Genomic DNA, 13,526 nt, shown 5'->3' with positions numbered 1-13,526 from the left:
AACCCTAAGGTAATCTCTAAGGTTCATTATTGCAATTCTAATAAAACTCATGCTAGTAGTTTTGTTGCAATTGTTAATAATGATAAGCATGTTAACTTTAGGAACCAATACATGTGCTTAGGAGCTAAACATGTTAGCCTAGGTAAGGATAACACTAGAAATACCAACCCTAGGATTAACGCTTCTAAAGTTAAGGAAAACCTAGGTAGAAATCCCAAGAAGACTAGACACATGCCTAGGAATATCTCAAGAGAAAATGACAAATTAACACTTGAGGTATTAGAGAGGGAAAATCAAGTCTTGAGGTCAAGACTTGATAATTTAGAAAAGGCTCTTAAAAACATGGAGAAGTCATCTCTAGGGTTTAAGAGTCAAAAACCCAAGTCTAAGGACAAGAAAGGTTTGGGTCACAAACCTAAGTTCCAAGTGGTCAAGCCCACTTATCATAATGTTTCATTCGATTATGGAACAAAACCTAGGGCTAGGAAGACCATTACCAAGGTCACAAGGGGAGTCACCCCTATAGTTGACCTTGATGAGACCCAAATGACCAAGGCTCTAAAGCCTAAGAGGGTCATTAGGAGGGTTGCTAGGGAAGTTATCCCTAGTGAATATTTAGTGAACCCAATGAGCTCTAATAGGTATTGGGTTCCTAGGAGCATCTTCTCTACCCCATAGATGGGTTAGAGAGTGTCAACTCCGATTAGAAGGGTAGTTAACCCAACTTTGAGGAAATTGACACTCAAGGAGCATTTTCAAGGTTTTGAGAACTCTTGAAAATGAAATGGAATTATCATTTACTCCTTTGAAGAGTTAAATGTGCCTAAAAGATTGGAAATTTCATTTTTAATCTCAATTGGCACAATTTGGGAAAATCTAGAGAACTCTCGAGGAAAAATGAAACATGCCAAGTTTTGAGGATAAATTTGATCTTTAAGTGGCATGAATTAATCTAGAGTTCAAGAAGTGTCAAAATTAGGATTTTGACATATTAGGGCAATCAAGGGTTAAAGCTTAAGTTTTAGCTAAGGCTAAGGATACTTAGATAGGTAATCTAGGTATGTCTTATTCATGTTAAATCTTGCCATGATTGTTTTTCCCTCACATGTCATGACATCATGTTTAATTTTATCATTTGATATGTCATGATAATGCTTAGGCTAGTTTTTATGTCATGTTTATTTAAGTTTCAAACTTTATGCCATGACATCATGACATTGGCACATGTTTTCATTTATGATACCATTTTATGCCATGTCATCATCTCTTGCATTAATAATCAATTGAATTGATTTAAGGATGAAAAATACATTTTGATATTGAGATCAAATTTGTGTTTAGAAAATGCATGAGACCTTAGTCTAAGATACCTAAACCCATATCTCACATCAAAATTGCCATGGATGTGTTTGATACACTTTAGATGTGTGTGAGATATTAGGATCATGAATTAGGATCAAGGTGCATAGTTCTTGTACCTAGATGAGCCTAATTCAAGAAATGGAGGATCATAGGGAAAGCTTGTGTACAAGTCATGTACATTTAGCCCTAAGATTATGGTCCTAAATTAAAAGGTTTAAAATCATTTTGAAATTGATTTGGAAAACCTTGATGAAGTCATCTTAGTGATTGCATTCATCATTGAACATTGTGATACAAAGTTGAGTTAAACTTGAACTATTTCAAAGTTTCTTGAACTTTGTATCAAGATTGAAAAATGGAAGTTATTTTCATAGAAAACTATTTTTCCATGATAGTATATGTTATGAGGAATGTATCCTCAAAATTTCACAATTTTTCGAATTTTCTGGAATTTTATTAGGAGTTTCTGAATTTCCGGAAGGGGAAATCAGAAATTCTGATTTCAGTGTCTGGATCGGTCCGGGGACCGATCCAGGGAAGCTCTGATCGGTCTGCGGACCGATCCAGAGTGTTGTGGATCGGTCTGCAGACCGATCCAGTAAGAACCAGAGAGCTTGGTGCGATCTGGTGAAGGCCTGATCGGTCTGGGGACCGATCCATGGGGTTTCTGATCGGTCTGGGGACCGATCAGGGCGTGCCCAGTTTCTGATTTTCAGCTGTTGGTCTGAAATTTCAGCTGGAAGTTGGGTTTTGTGGATTTCTAAAGGTTTGAAACTCTCCAAGACATTGTTGGTGCAATGGTCAAGGGGGAGTTGACCTTTAGGGGGAGTTTTACCTAATTGTCAAGGGGGAGTTGACTTTTAGGGGGAGTTTTTACTCCTTAAGACTTTTGAGGATTAGTGATATGGGATTATCACTAAGTTGATTGTTGAGTTTAGTATCAAGGGGGAAATTAAGAGTTTCAATGAAAGGTATGGGACTTTCATTAGGAAGAAACTTTTGACCTTGATACCCTCTTTTTCTTTTTGATGTGTGTCAAAAAGGGGAGAGTGTTCATTGGAGAGTTATTGGAGAACCCAAGTTAGGTTATCGGGTTAACCTAAGCTAAGGGAAAAATGTCAAGGCATGTTCGAGGAAGAACATTGGAATTCTTTTTGATGTGTGTCAAAAAGGGGGAGAATTATTGGAGAACCCAAGTTAGGTTATCGGGTTAACCTAAGGGGAGAATGTCCAGAGAATGTTCAAGGAAAGAACATTGGACATTGGAAGATGGTTGGAAAACCTAAGTTAGGTTATCAGGTTAACCTAACTTGATTTTGAATTTTGTCAAAAATCAAAAAGGGGGAGATTGTTGGTGCAATCTTAGGTCAAGGTTGACCTGGTTGACCAGACTCGAGTTGACTTGACTCGAGTTGTGTTTTGATGTTTGACGAGTTATGTTTGACGATGTTTGACGAGAAGAGAAGTTCTATTCTTGATATGGGACAAGAATAGATGTTTGGGAGATTATTGGTGCAACCGTAGGTCAAGGTTGACCTGGTTGACCTGATTCGGGAAAAAGTCCAAGCAGGGAGCCTGGCACGCAAAAAGTCCAAGTGTGGAGACTTGGCACGGGAAAAGTCCAAGTATGGAGACTTGGCAACTGGAAAAGTCCAAGTATGGAGACTTGGCACGGAGAAGTCCAAGCAGGGAGCTTGGCACGAGGGAAAGTCCTAACTGGGATGTTAGGCAGTTGGAAGTCCTGGTGAGTGAAGCCAGGCAGTGGCAAAGTCCTAACAGGGATGTTAGGCAGTGTGGAAATCCTGGTGAGTAAAGCCAGGTGAAAACCCTAGTGAGTGAAGCTAGGTGAAAGTCCTGGTGAGTGAAGCCAGGCAAGGGAAAATCCAAATGGATCAAGGGTGATCGGACATCTGGTGTTGGAAAGTCCAAGTAGATCAAGGGAGTGATTGGATACTTGGCACGAAGAGGAAAATCCAGATGGATCAGAGATGATCGGACATCTGGTGTGGAAAAGTCTAAGTGGGTCAAAGGGATTGACCGGACACTTAGCGGGGAGTGCTAGCAGGTCAAGGGAGTGACCAGATGCTAGGGATGATGTACCAACAGGTCAAGGTTGACCGGATGTTGGTGTGGAAGCCTTAGGTTTAGGGCTGAGAAGTTTGGATCGGTCTGGTGACCGATCCAGTGATACTGCGTTTCGATCGGTGCGGTGACCGATCGTAATCGATCGCGGCTCATCGATTGTAATCTGATCGGATGCGGAGACCGATCGAGGCAACGCAACCTCGCGAAGAAAGGCGTGGATCGGTCGGCCGATCCATCCATTCATCGGTCCCGGACGGCCGATCGCATCGATCGATGGGCGAGGCAAGCCTGATCGGTCTATGGACCGATCAGGAGGTTCTCTGATCGGTCCATAGACCGATCAGGAGACGCCAATCAGACGAGGGACCGAAGTCTGATCGGTCTGTGGACCGATCAGGAGGTTCCCTGATCGGTCCATGGACCGATCAGGAATCTAGCCGTTGCGACGCAATGGCTAGTTCTCTGCTCTTCTTCTTCGCAGGTATAAAAGAGGGCTACAGGACTTCGGTGAAGCCTCCTCGCTGCAGCTACTTCTTCTTCCTTCTGGAAGTTCTCTCCTGCCTGAAGCTTCTGCTTCTTCTTCCTGCTGAGCTTTGTTGAGCTCGTTGGGTGCTAAAGCTTCGCGTGAGCTTCTTTCTGTTGCTGGTTTTCTAGCTAGGCTTGGATCCGAGAAGCTGCTGCTTCACCAGGGTTCCTGCTGACTTCAAGAAGGCAAGCAAGTGTTGTTTACATTTCTGTTCTTGTTTTCTTGTTCCTATTTGTACTCCTATTGCTGTTGCAAAGATTGTGGTGAGGTTTCTCCACCCACAAGGAGTATCTATTAGCCGGGTTTCCGGGGACTCATCCACCGACGGATTGGTAGGCTTCGTCCACCTTACGGACACGCCGAGGAGTAGGAGTTCATCTCCGAACCTCGTTATATGGTTTGTCTTTCTTCTCCTGTTTTCTTTCTACGTTGTATTTCCGCTGCACTAACCTAATCGTAGGAAGAAACGCGAAAGATTGGGGTCGGCTATTCACACCCCCCTCTCTAGCCGAGTACGTAGGATCCTAACAGACACATGAGTATATATTAGAGAATATATATTGAATGACCCGCCATAAGAATGTTTCATGGATCATTATATGAGTGTCATAAACATTCTCATGTGACTATTGGTATGAATAATCCTTAGACCTGAAGTCACTACGGTTCCCTACATAAGGAGTTGTGTACTTTGGTATCGGCAAACGCCACTTGTAACAAGGTGGACAATAAAGTCGATCACTGGGTATGCAATGAATTATGCAGAGGGATGTGAGTGATGTAGATGAGATCTATCCCTTCCATATGATGGAAGCGATATATGTGGGCCCCTTGATTAGTAGGACACAAGAAAGCATGATCATGCTAAAATGAGTCAATATGAGATATTGAGCTTATTTGATTTAGTGTGTCTACTTAGAGATCAAGAAACACAAAGGTTGATAAGAGGATGACACGGGCTATGCCTCATTGATCAATCTAGATATCAAGGATAGAGGGACCAAGTCATACAAGATAATAGCCATGACAGGTTAGGTCAGATCTCGACTTTCTCGTCACTTGGGTAGCAATGATGTCTTGCTAGATGTCACTTATTACTTATATATCTAAATGTTGATTTAGATACATTACCAACGTTACGAGAACCTATTGGGTCACACACAAAGAACAAGTAGATTTAGAGATGGGTTTATATGATGAATCATTGGATTAAGTTTAATCTAAATTGGACTTATTAAGTTAGACTCAATTGGATCTAATTATTGGATTAAATCTAATTCAAACTAGACTCAAGGAGTCAATTCAAATTAATGAAATAGTGATTCATTGAATTTGAAATTGCATGAGATTAATTGAGTAAGACTCGATTGAATTAGACTTGAGTTAGACTCAAGTGAATTAGACTTGAGTTAGACTCAAGGGAATTAGACTTGAGTTAGACTTAAGTGAGGATTAATAGAGATTAATTCATTGAATTTTATAAATTCAATAAGTCATTCAATTTTTGAAATTGAATTAAAAAATGAGAAGTTTCAAGTGTGGTCTTTAATGCAGAGTGAATGCTCATTAAGACTCATTGATTAAATTAATGCTCATTAAGTGTTTTCATTGGATGAAAATACTTAAGCAATTTTTTCTCTCATTTTTGAGAAATTCTTCATTCTCCTTCCTCTTCTCTACTCCTCTTGGCCGAAATTATCTTGCTTGGTTGCTAACACAACCTTAGGTAATTTTCTACTCCATTTTGTGAGTTTGTGAGACAAACGGAGATACTTGTTCATGTGGATACCGTAAAGGCGCAAACATGTGATCGTGTTGAGATCCAAGTTGTCTGGAGTCCGTGAGCACGCATCAAAGGTATACTATCATGTTGTTGTTCAAATCTTAGTATATTTTCTTTCCCTTCGCATGGATCTCCTAGAGGAATTAGATGGTTTCCGCTGCGCATAAGCGTGTTTAACACTCTAGTTCCTTAAAGTGGTATCAAAGCCAATTGCGAAGGGATATACTAAGTAGTTAGAATTTTTATATGTGATATAGAAATGCATGATAGGTTTACGATGATCAGCAAATTATGAGTTTTGGCCAAAAAATTAGTATTTTGTTGAGAATGAAACATAGTTGGTATGTGACTAGCAAGGTCTCGGCCAAAGGTGTTTTGTTCAGAATGAAACCTAGTTGCTTTTTGAGGGTAGTAGGGTCTCGGGTATGGCAGCAACTCATAAATGAGTATGAAAAATATTTTTTGCTTCGGGGGCGCTGCCCCTTGACCCCGCCCACTAACCGACTAGCAGGACTGTCGTGGCGTTGCGGCTCATAATTTGTTGTTCACATCATAGTAGATTTATGTCTTAAGTATATTGTGAATATAAATGACATGGTACATGGTTATGGCCCTTGAACCCCTATGTGATTGCGTGTGATGTTGTAATTCATAATACGGCCTGCGTGTCGTGCCTTCATCCTTTTATTCATGTTGTAATTTTAGACTACACTCGAATGTAACTCGAGTTTCTTTAGATTTTGTAATGTACAAATTAGAAAGGAGTTAGTCTACTGGACGACAGGTGAAAAGGAAGGAAGGACAACAACACACGATGACCAAGGAAGCGCTTGGAGAAGCTGCTTTGACCTAGGTTGACTTATTGCTCTTCTCATTGGCTTGAGAAGATCGTAGTTTATGGGGGCCATAATCATGCCCCCGTTTTAATTTATGCATATATGTGATGTGTGCTTTGATTGTATTCGAAACATGTCTAGTTTAAATGTAATTAAGTCTTTTTAATATATGCCTACCAAAGTTTAGTACTCACTTCTAGCTCGATCAATTGTAGTCAGGTTTTGCCAAAGTAAAGTGACTCAATTTATCTTACTAGAGTGCGACAGGACAATTGTGATGTCCGACTATTAAACTTGGGTGCGACTTAACTAAGTTATCTCATTTAGATTGAGAGCTTAGAGGCATATCCCATAAGATGGAATTCAAATTGTGCTAATCTTGGGTGATTAGCCAAAGCTAACTCAAGATGAGCTATAATATGAATTTCATAAGATGGGCAAATGAACAAATAGTATTGTTCATCTAGTTATCCAAGAGTTGCATTTAATGAAATTGGTATATGATGCCTACCTACATTATACGAGTCTTAGGCGATTAGCCAAAGTTAACTCAACATGAGGTATAATATGGATCTTGTCCCACATGAATATAATTGCGATTGTATTTAGAGCTAGTAGTTTGGGTAAAACCATAACCATGACTCGCTCCTACCAAGCTTTACAATTCTGTGGGAGAATCATTTAATTAAGGCCTAATTAAATGATCGATATATGATACTAAGTTTTACATTATGTTGTTGTAGATTATCATGTCGTCAAATACGTCGAACACACTCTCTCTCTCTGTGTGTGATCTACCCTTGATAAAGACAAGCTCAATGGAGCTAACTTCCTGGACTGGTACAGAAACTTGAGAATAGTTCTCAAGCAAGAACGGAAACTATATGTCCTAGAGAAGCCTATTCCTGAAGCACCCCCTGCTACTGCCACTAGAGCTGATAGGGATGCTTATAAAAAGCATCAAGATGATGCATTAGATGTGTCATGCCATATGCTCGTTATCATGAACTCTGAGTTTCAGAATCAACATGAGAACATGGATGCTTATAATATAGTTGAACACCTTAGCCAACTATATTAAGGACAAGCAAGGCATGAGAGATTTGAGATCTCTAAAGCGTTGTTTTAATGCAGAATGCAAGAGGGAAGTCCCGTAGGGCCATATGTACTCAAAATAATTAGGTATGTAGAAAACCTACAGTGATTGGGATTTCCACTAGGCCAAGAATTGGCCACTGATCTTATCTTGCAGTCATTGCCCGATAGCTATAGTCAATTTGTCATGAACTACAACATGAATGAAATTGACAAACCACTGCCTAAGATGTTGAGCATGTTGAGAACTATTGAACTCAACCTTAAGAAGGTAAATCCTAGTACCATTTTGATGGTGTCTAAAGGCAAAGGCAAGTGAAAGCCTAAAGGTAAGGGTAAGACCCAAGCCAAAGGCAAGGGAAAGACTCATGCACTGAAACCCAAAGGTGGAGTTGCTAAGGAAGGAACTTGCTTCCACTACGGTGAGACCGGACACTAGAAGAGGAACTGCAAGGTATACCTAGAGGAACTGAAATAGAAGAGAAGTGAGACTTCTGCCTCAGGTATATATGTTATAGAAGTCAATCTATCTATTTCTTCTTCATGGGTATTAGATACCGGATGTGTGTCTTACATTTGTACTAATGTGCAGGGGCTGAGAAATAGTAGAGCGTTTACAAAGGACGAAGTAGACCTACGAGTAGGTAATGGTGCAAGAGTTGCTACTATCACTGTAAGAACATATTCCTTATCTTTGCCCACTAGGCTTGTTTTAGAACTAGAAGAGTGTTATTATGTGCCCACTTTGACAAAGAACATTATCTCTATTTCTTGTTTGGACAAGAAAGGTTTTCATTTGTAATAAAAGACAAATATTGTTCCGTTTATTTTAATGATATATTCTATTGTAGTGCACCTCTTATAAATGTCCTCTATATTCTAAACTTTGAAAACTCAATCTATAACATAAATACCAAATGGTTCAAATCTAATGATTTGAACCAAACATATCTCTGGTATTGTCGCTTGGGTGACATAAATGAGAGTCGCATATCCCAACTCCATGAGGATAGACTTTTGGACTCATTTGATTTTGAATCATATGAGGCATGCAAATCTTGTCTTCAAGGCAAGATGACAAAGACTCTATTTAGTAAACACTGCGAAAGAGCTAATGATCTGTTAGGACTCATACATACTGATGTATGTAGCCCTTTCAGAATAGTAGCTAGAGGAGGCTATTATTACTTCATTACCTTCACTGATGATTTCAATAGATATGACTATGTATATTTGATGAGACATAAGTCAGAATCCTTTGAAAAGTTCAAAGAATTCAAGAATGAAGTACAAAATCAACTTGGTAAGAGTGTTAAGATGTTTCGATCAAATCGAGGTGGGAATACCTTAGCTAAGAGTTTCATGACCATTTCGTTGAGTGTGTGATCATATCTCAACTCACTACACCTGGAACACCACAATAGAATGATGTATTAGAAAGGAGAAATCGTACTTTATTAGATATGATATGATCGATGATGAGTCATACAGATCTTCCTTCTTCCTTCTAGGGACATGCTTTAGAGACGGCCGCTTTCACACTTAACCGTGTTCCATCCAAGGACGTCATAAAGACATCATATACGATATAAACAGGGAAGAGTCCCAAGATGTCTTTTATGAAGATTTGGGGTTGTGAGGCTTACATTCGATGACAAGTCTCAGATAAACCACGACCCAGATCAGACAAGTGCTATTTTATTGGATATCCCAAGGAAACAAAGGGATATTACTTCTATAATCCTACACAAAGCAAGGTGTTTGTTGCCTGAACTAGTGTCTTTCATAACCACGGTCCAACCGTAATTATATATAATTCATCTCTTGATTCACTTTTGTATGGACTAGAAGATTTGATCTCCTTTGTGCCTTAAATAGAGAATTTCTATTTGTAGTTTAACTAATACATACGGGACTAAATGGGCAGCAACAAAAGGCCCCTTCTAATAAAAATCTATTGTTGCCACTTTTCTATATAGTCAGTTGGTCATTATATTCACCAAGCTAAGGCTTCCACCCCAATACAATAAATTGATTGGACATACCGCGAATGTGAAGTGCTAACTCTTCCTTACTTACTGTTTAACATAACCATTGGTCTTGAGGGTAATTTCTAATGGAGGTAAAATCTATTTTATCTCTTGCATCCTTTTAGTAACTTTGTCTAGGGGTTACAAGGAATAAAACAACCAACAAAATATTATATAGGAAATTTATCAAACCTTAATTATGCCTCTATTTAGATTATTATCGAAAGGATATCCCATAACAACTATACTAATAGATCCTGTCTGAAAGTCGAAGAGACGGATGCTGGGGACGTGGCGCTCTTGCTGACCTCCGATGGACTCTGCTCCCATCTGCAATACAAGTAGCGTCAATGTCGAACCAGGGAAGGGGTCCCCGACAATGGCAAGAAGAAGCAAAGATAACTGTAGCGCAACAGTAGAAATCGCGAGAAAACCATACCTCCGCTGATGCTTGGACCCCCTTTATATAGAGCCCCAGGAGCGTGTGTGCACGCTTCTTAAGGCGAGCACGCATCTCAAAGCTTTCCCTGAAAAGATGTGTCAGTAAAGTATCCCTGACATAGTACCTTAACGGGTCGAGCATATATCTAAAGTGATAGTGGAAGCTTCCGCCGCACGATCTTCTATCTGACCATGCCACCTGTCAGCGACACTAGCTCCCAAAAGGATATAGAAGGATATCCCGCTGTGTTTGTGGCTTGGTTGAGTGGAATGACCGCTCGGCCGGAATTCTGTTATCCTTACGGTGTCTGCTATCATGCCGAGCGGGATAGATGCTTGGCTGAAAGTCCACTGTCACACCGAGCCGGAGGGTCATGATGTGTGTAGATCTTATGATCATTTATACATGTTTTGATGCACAATCATTTACTTTATTCACGTATATTCTATGCATGTTCACCTCTCTTAGCATATATTCTGTATAAATACCTTTTTGTTCGGAGATATGCTCTTTGTATGTTTTCTTATTGACAGGACACGATTTGGAGTAAAAATGAGCTTAAGTGGAGTCTAGAGCTTCCAAGGTGTCCGGGTCGTGTGGGATTTCTAGCACTGCGGACCAAACGTCAAATGACTATAACTTTCTGTTTAGTTGAAGTTATGAGTCATTCCAGATCTCAAAATGTAGATAACTTCAAGATCTACAACTCTTATGAAGACTTCAACCAGAGAAAACCAAGTCTTGAAGGTCTAAAGTTCGTTTCTATGAGACATGGCCTTGGCACACGGCCGTGTCAAATTCTGCACTGCACATTAAGAGTAAAACAGGCATAACTTTGTGGTCCATTGGGGTCTTGGGCTGTTCTTTATACCGAATTGTACCTAACTTCAAGACCTACAATTTCGATGAAGACACCAACTCAAGAATACCACGTTAAGATGTGATAAAATGGTCTACAAGTTCATATTCCCTTGATGCACGGCCGTGACAATTCGCACGACCGTGCGATGTATCCAGAGCAGAAGGAAGACACGGCCGTGCAGATTTGCACGGCTGTGCCACTTAACCAGAAGAGAGGAAGAGCATGGCCGTACAGATTCGCATGACCGTGCCACTTAACCAGAGCAAAAGATAGGCATGGTCGTGTCAACTCGCACGGTCATGCCACTTGACCAGTGCAGAAGATAGGCATGGTTGTGCCAACTCGCACGACCGTGCCACCTAACCAGTGCAAAAGATAGGCATGGTCATGCGAATCTCACACGGTCATTACACGGGCAGTGCAGCACCCGTACCTTACCCTATAAAAGGGTCAAGAACCCTATTCATTGGGGGATCTTTGGTTCGGGACTTCGGCCCTCTCATCGGGAAATTGTTCTCCCCTTCGGGGGAAACCCTAGAACTTCATTCACCGCCATCCCTTGACGTTCTATCCATCTCCAGAGTAAGGAGCCATCTCCAAGACATCGGAAACCCCGACAAGCATCTCTTCTTGCCCTTCTTCTCACATCAAGGGTTATAAATATGCTTTACTTCATGTTTTGGGGTTGTTCTTCCCTCGCAATGGAGTAGATCTCCTCTTCTGGGATTAGGGAGTATTTGTAATGTGATGGAGATGCTATGTAGATTCGCCACATCTCTATTTAATGACATGTTATTGCCTTGTTCGTGCATTGTGTGTGTGACATATTTATATTTCTTTGCATGCTTTGTTGATTGATGTGGAGGATTATTAATCACGCAAAGGGGATGCCCTAGAGTGTATTGACCAAAGTACCCTAGTGACAGGGGTAACCCTTTCCGGATGTCTAGGATGTTCCCTTAAAAGGAGAAACAATCCCTTAGGATTTGCCGCTCTCGTAGAGAGAGTGCTCTAGATCATACACTCGAGGGGCCCTATTGACAAGGGTAACCCGTTCACGGACGTCTAGGACATTCTCTTGAAAGGAGAGACAATTCCTCTATAAGGAAGTAGGAAATCGTACCAAATCTCTACCTTTATCCTTATTGTTATTTACTAGACATGTACCCCTGTGATCTACCGAGGCGCCCTCGTGATAGGGGTTAACCGTTACAGGATTTCACAGAAATCATCTCTATTCGATACTTAGGGGTATTGACCAATTCAACTTCCTGCAAGAGCATGGACATAGAGGGTAAAAACTAAGCAATCTATGTAATATCTCCTAACATTATAATAAATCGAAATCCTAGAATTCATCTCCCGAAGCTCATTCCCTCCAAGATTTATTCTCTCTCTTCCCTCTTCTCTATCCTTTACTTTTATGTTCTTCTAGATAATTCATCGTGCGAAGTTAACTAATGCTTAATCAACAGTCCCTGTGGATACGATAATCTTATATATTACTGACGACGAATCCGTACACTTGCGGAATCGTAACAAGTTTTTGGCGCCGTTGTCAGGGACTATTCGTATTAACATTAGTTGATTAGCATATGAGTTACTCTAGACGTTTTTCTTTTTCCTTTTGTTTTTTCTTCCTTGTTTTCTTTATGCACTTTCATTCTTGCAATTTAAATTTTGCATTGTCTTTCTTATTTTTTATATAGCATTTTATTTTTTGTCTTTAATTCTTTATTTCTGCTTTTTCTCATAATTTTTTTTTAGATATCAATGAACACTAACATGTCAAGCAGGCCCTTAAGAGATTTCTCTGTGCCCATTTCTGCAAGATTTATGTCTCTCATTGTGCAGTCTCATATTGAAGCAGAAAATTTTCAACTAGACCCAGAGTTATTTTTCATGATACAAGGTCATAAATTTGGAGGAGAAGTATTAGAAAGTCCTTATCTGCACCTTAAGACATTTCTAGAGCTTTGTGATATGGTGAACTGTGAAGGAGTGTCAGCAGATATAGTTCATTTGATAGCATTTCCTTTCAGTATCAAGGATAAAGCAAGGACTTGTTATATTCCCTCCATCCTCAAAGCATCACAAGTTGGAAACAATTAGAGAAGAAATTTTTAGATTATTTTTTTTCCTCCAAGTAGAATAATTTATATGAGGAATTGCCTCACAAATTTTGCTCAGGCATATGGAGAATCATTATTTGAAGCATGGAACAGATCCAAGAGTCTACAAAGATAGTGCCCTCATCATGATTTGGAAAAATGGCTGACCCTGCACATATTCTATAGGGGAATTTCTTTCACAGATAAATGTTTGTTAGATTCATCAACTAGAGGTTCTTTCATGGACAATACTGTAGATGAAGCATACATGTTGATTGATCAAGTAGCATTGAACCTCCATGAATGGTCAAGCAAAAGTTGGATGGAATTTCCCTAAAAAATTCAAGAAGTACAAGCCATATATACAAGAGATCCTGTCAAACAAAATACCATT

At 40.0% G+C, this 13,526-nt stretch overlaps 1 non-coding gene across 1 annotated transcript; it reads right to left on the bottom strand.

Moving 5' to 3' along the window:
* Positions 1 to 13,179: 13,179 nt before the first annotated feature.
* On the bottom strand, positions 13,180 to 13,285 carry LOC121993355. Its single transcript, XR_006115216.1, has one exon. It is a non-coding gene; the product is annotated as a small nucleolar RNA R71 (small nucleolar RNA).
* Positions 13,286 to 13,526: the final 241 nt, after the last annotated feature.

This window comes from Zingiber officinale, chromosome 6B, assembly GCF_018446385.1.
Source record: "Zingiber officinale cultivar Zhangliang chromosome 6B, Zo_v1.1, whole genome shotgun sequence".
NCBI lineage: Eukaryota > Viridiplantae > Streptophyta > Magnoliopsida > Zingiberales > Zingiberaceae > Zingiber > Zingiber officinale.
The sequence above is the reverse complement of the archived record's forward strand: the minus strand, read 5'-3'. Positions and strand labels throughout refer to the sequence as shown.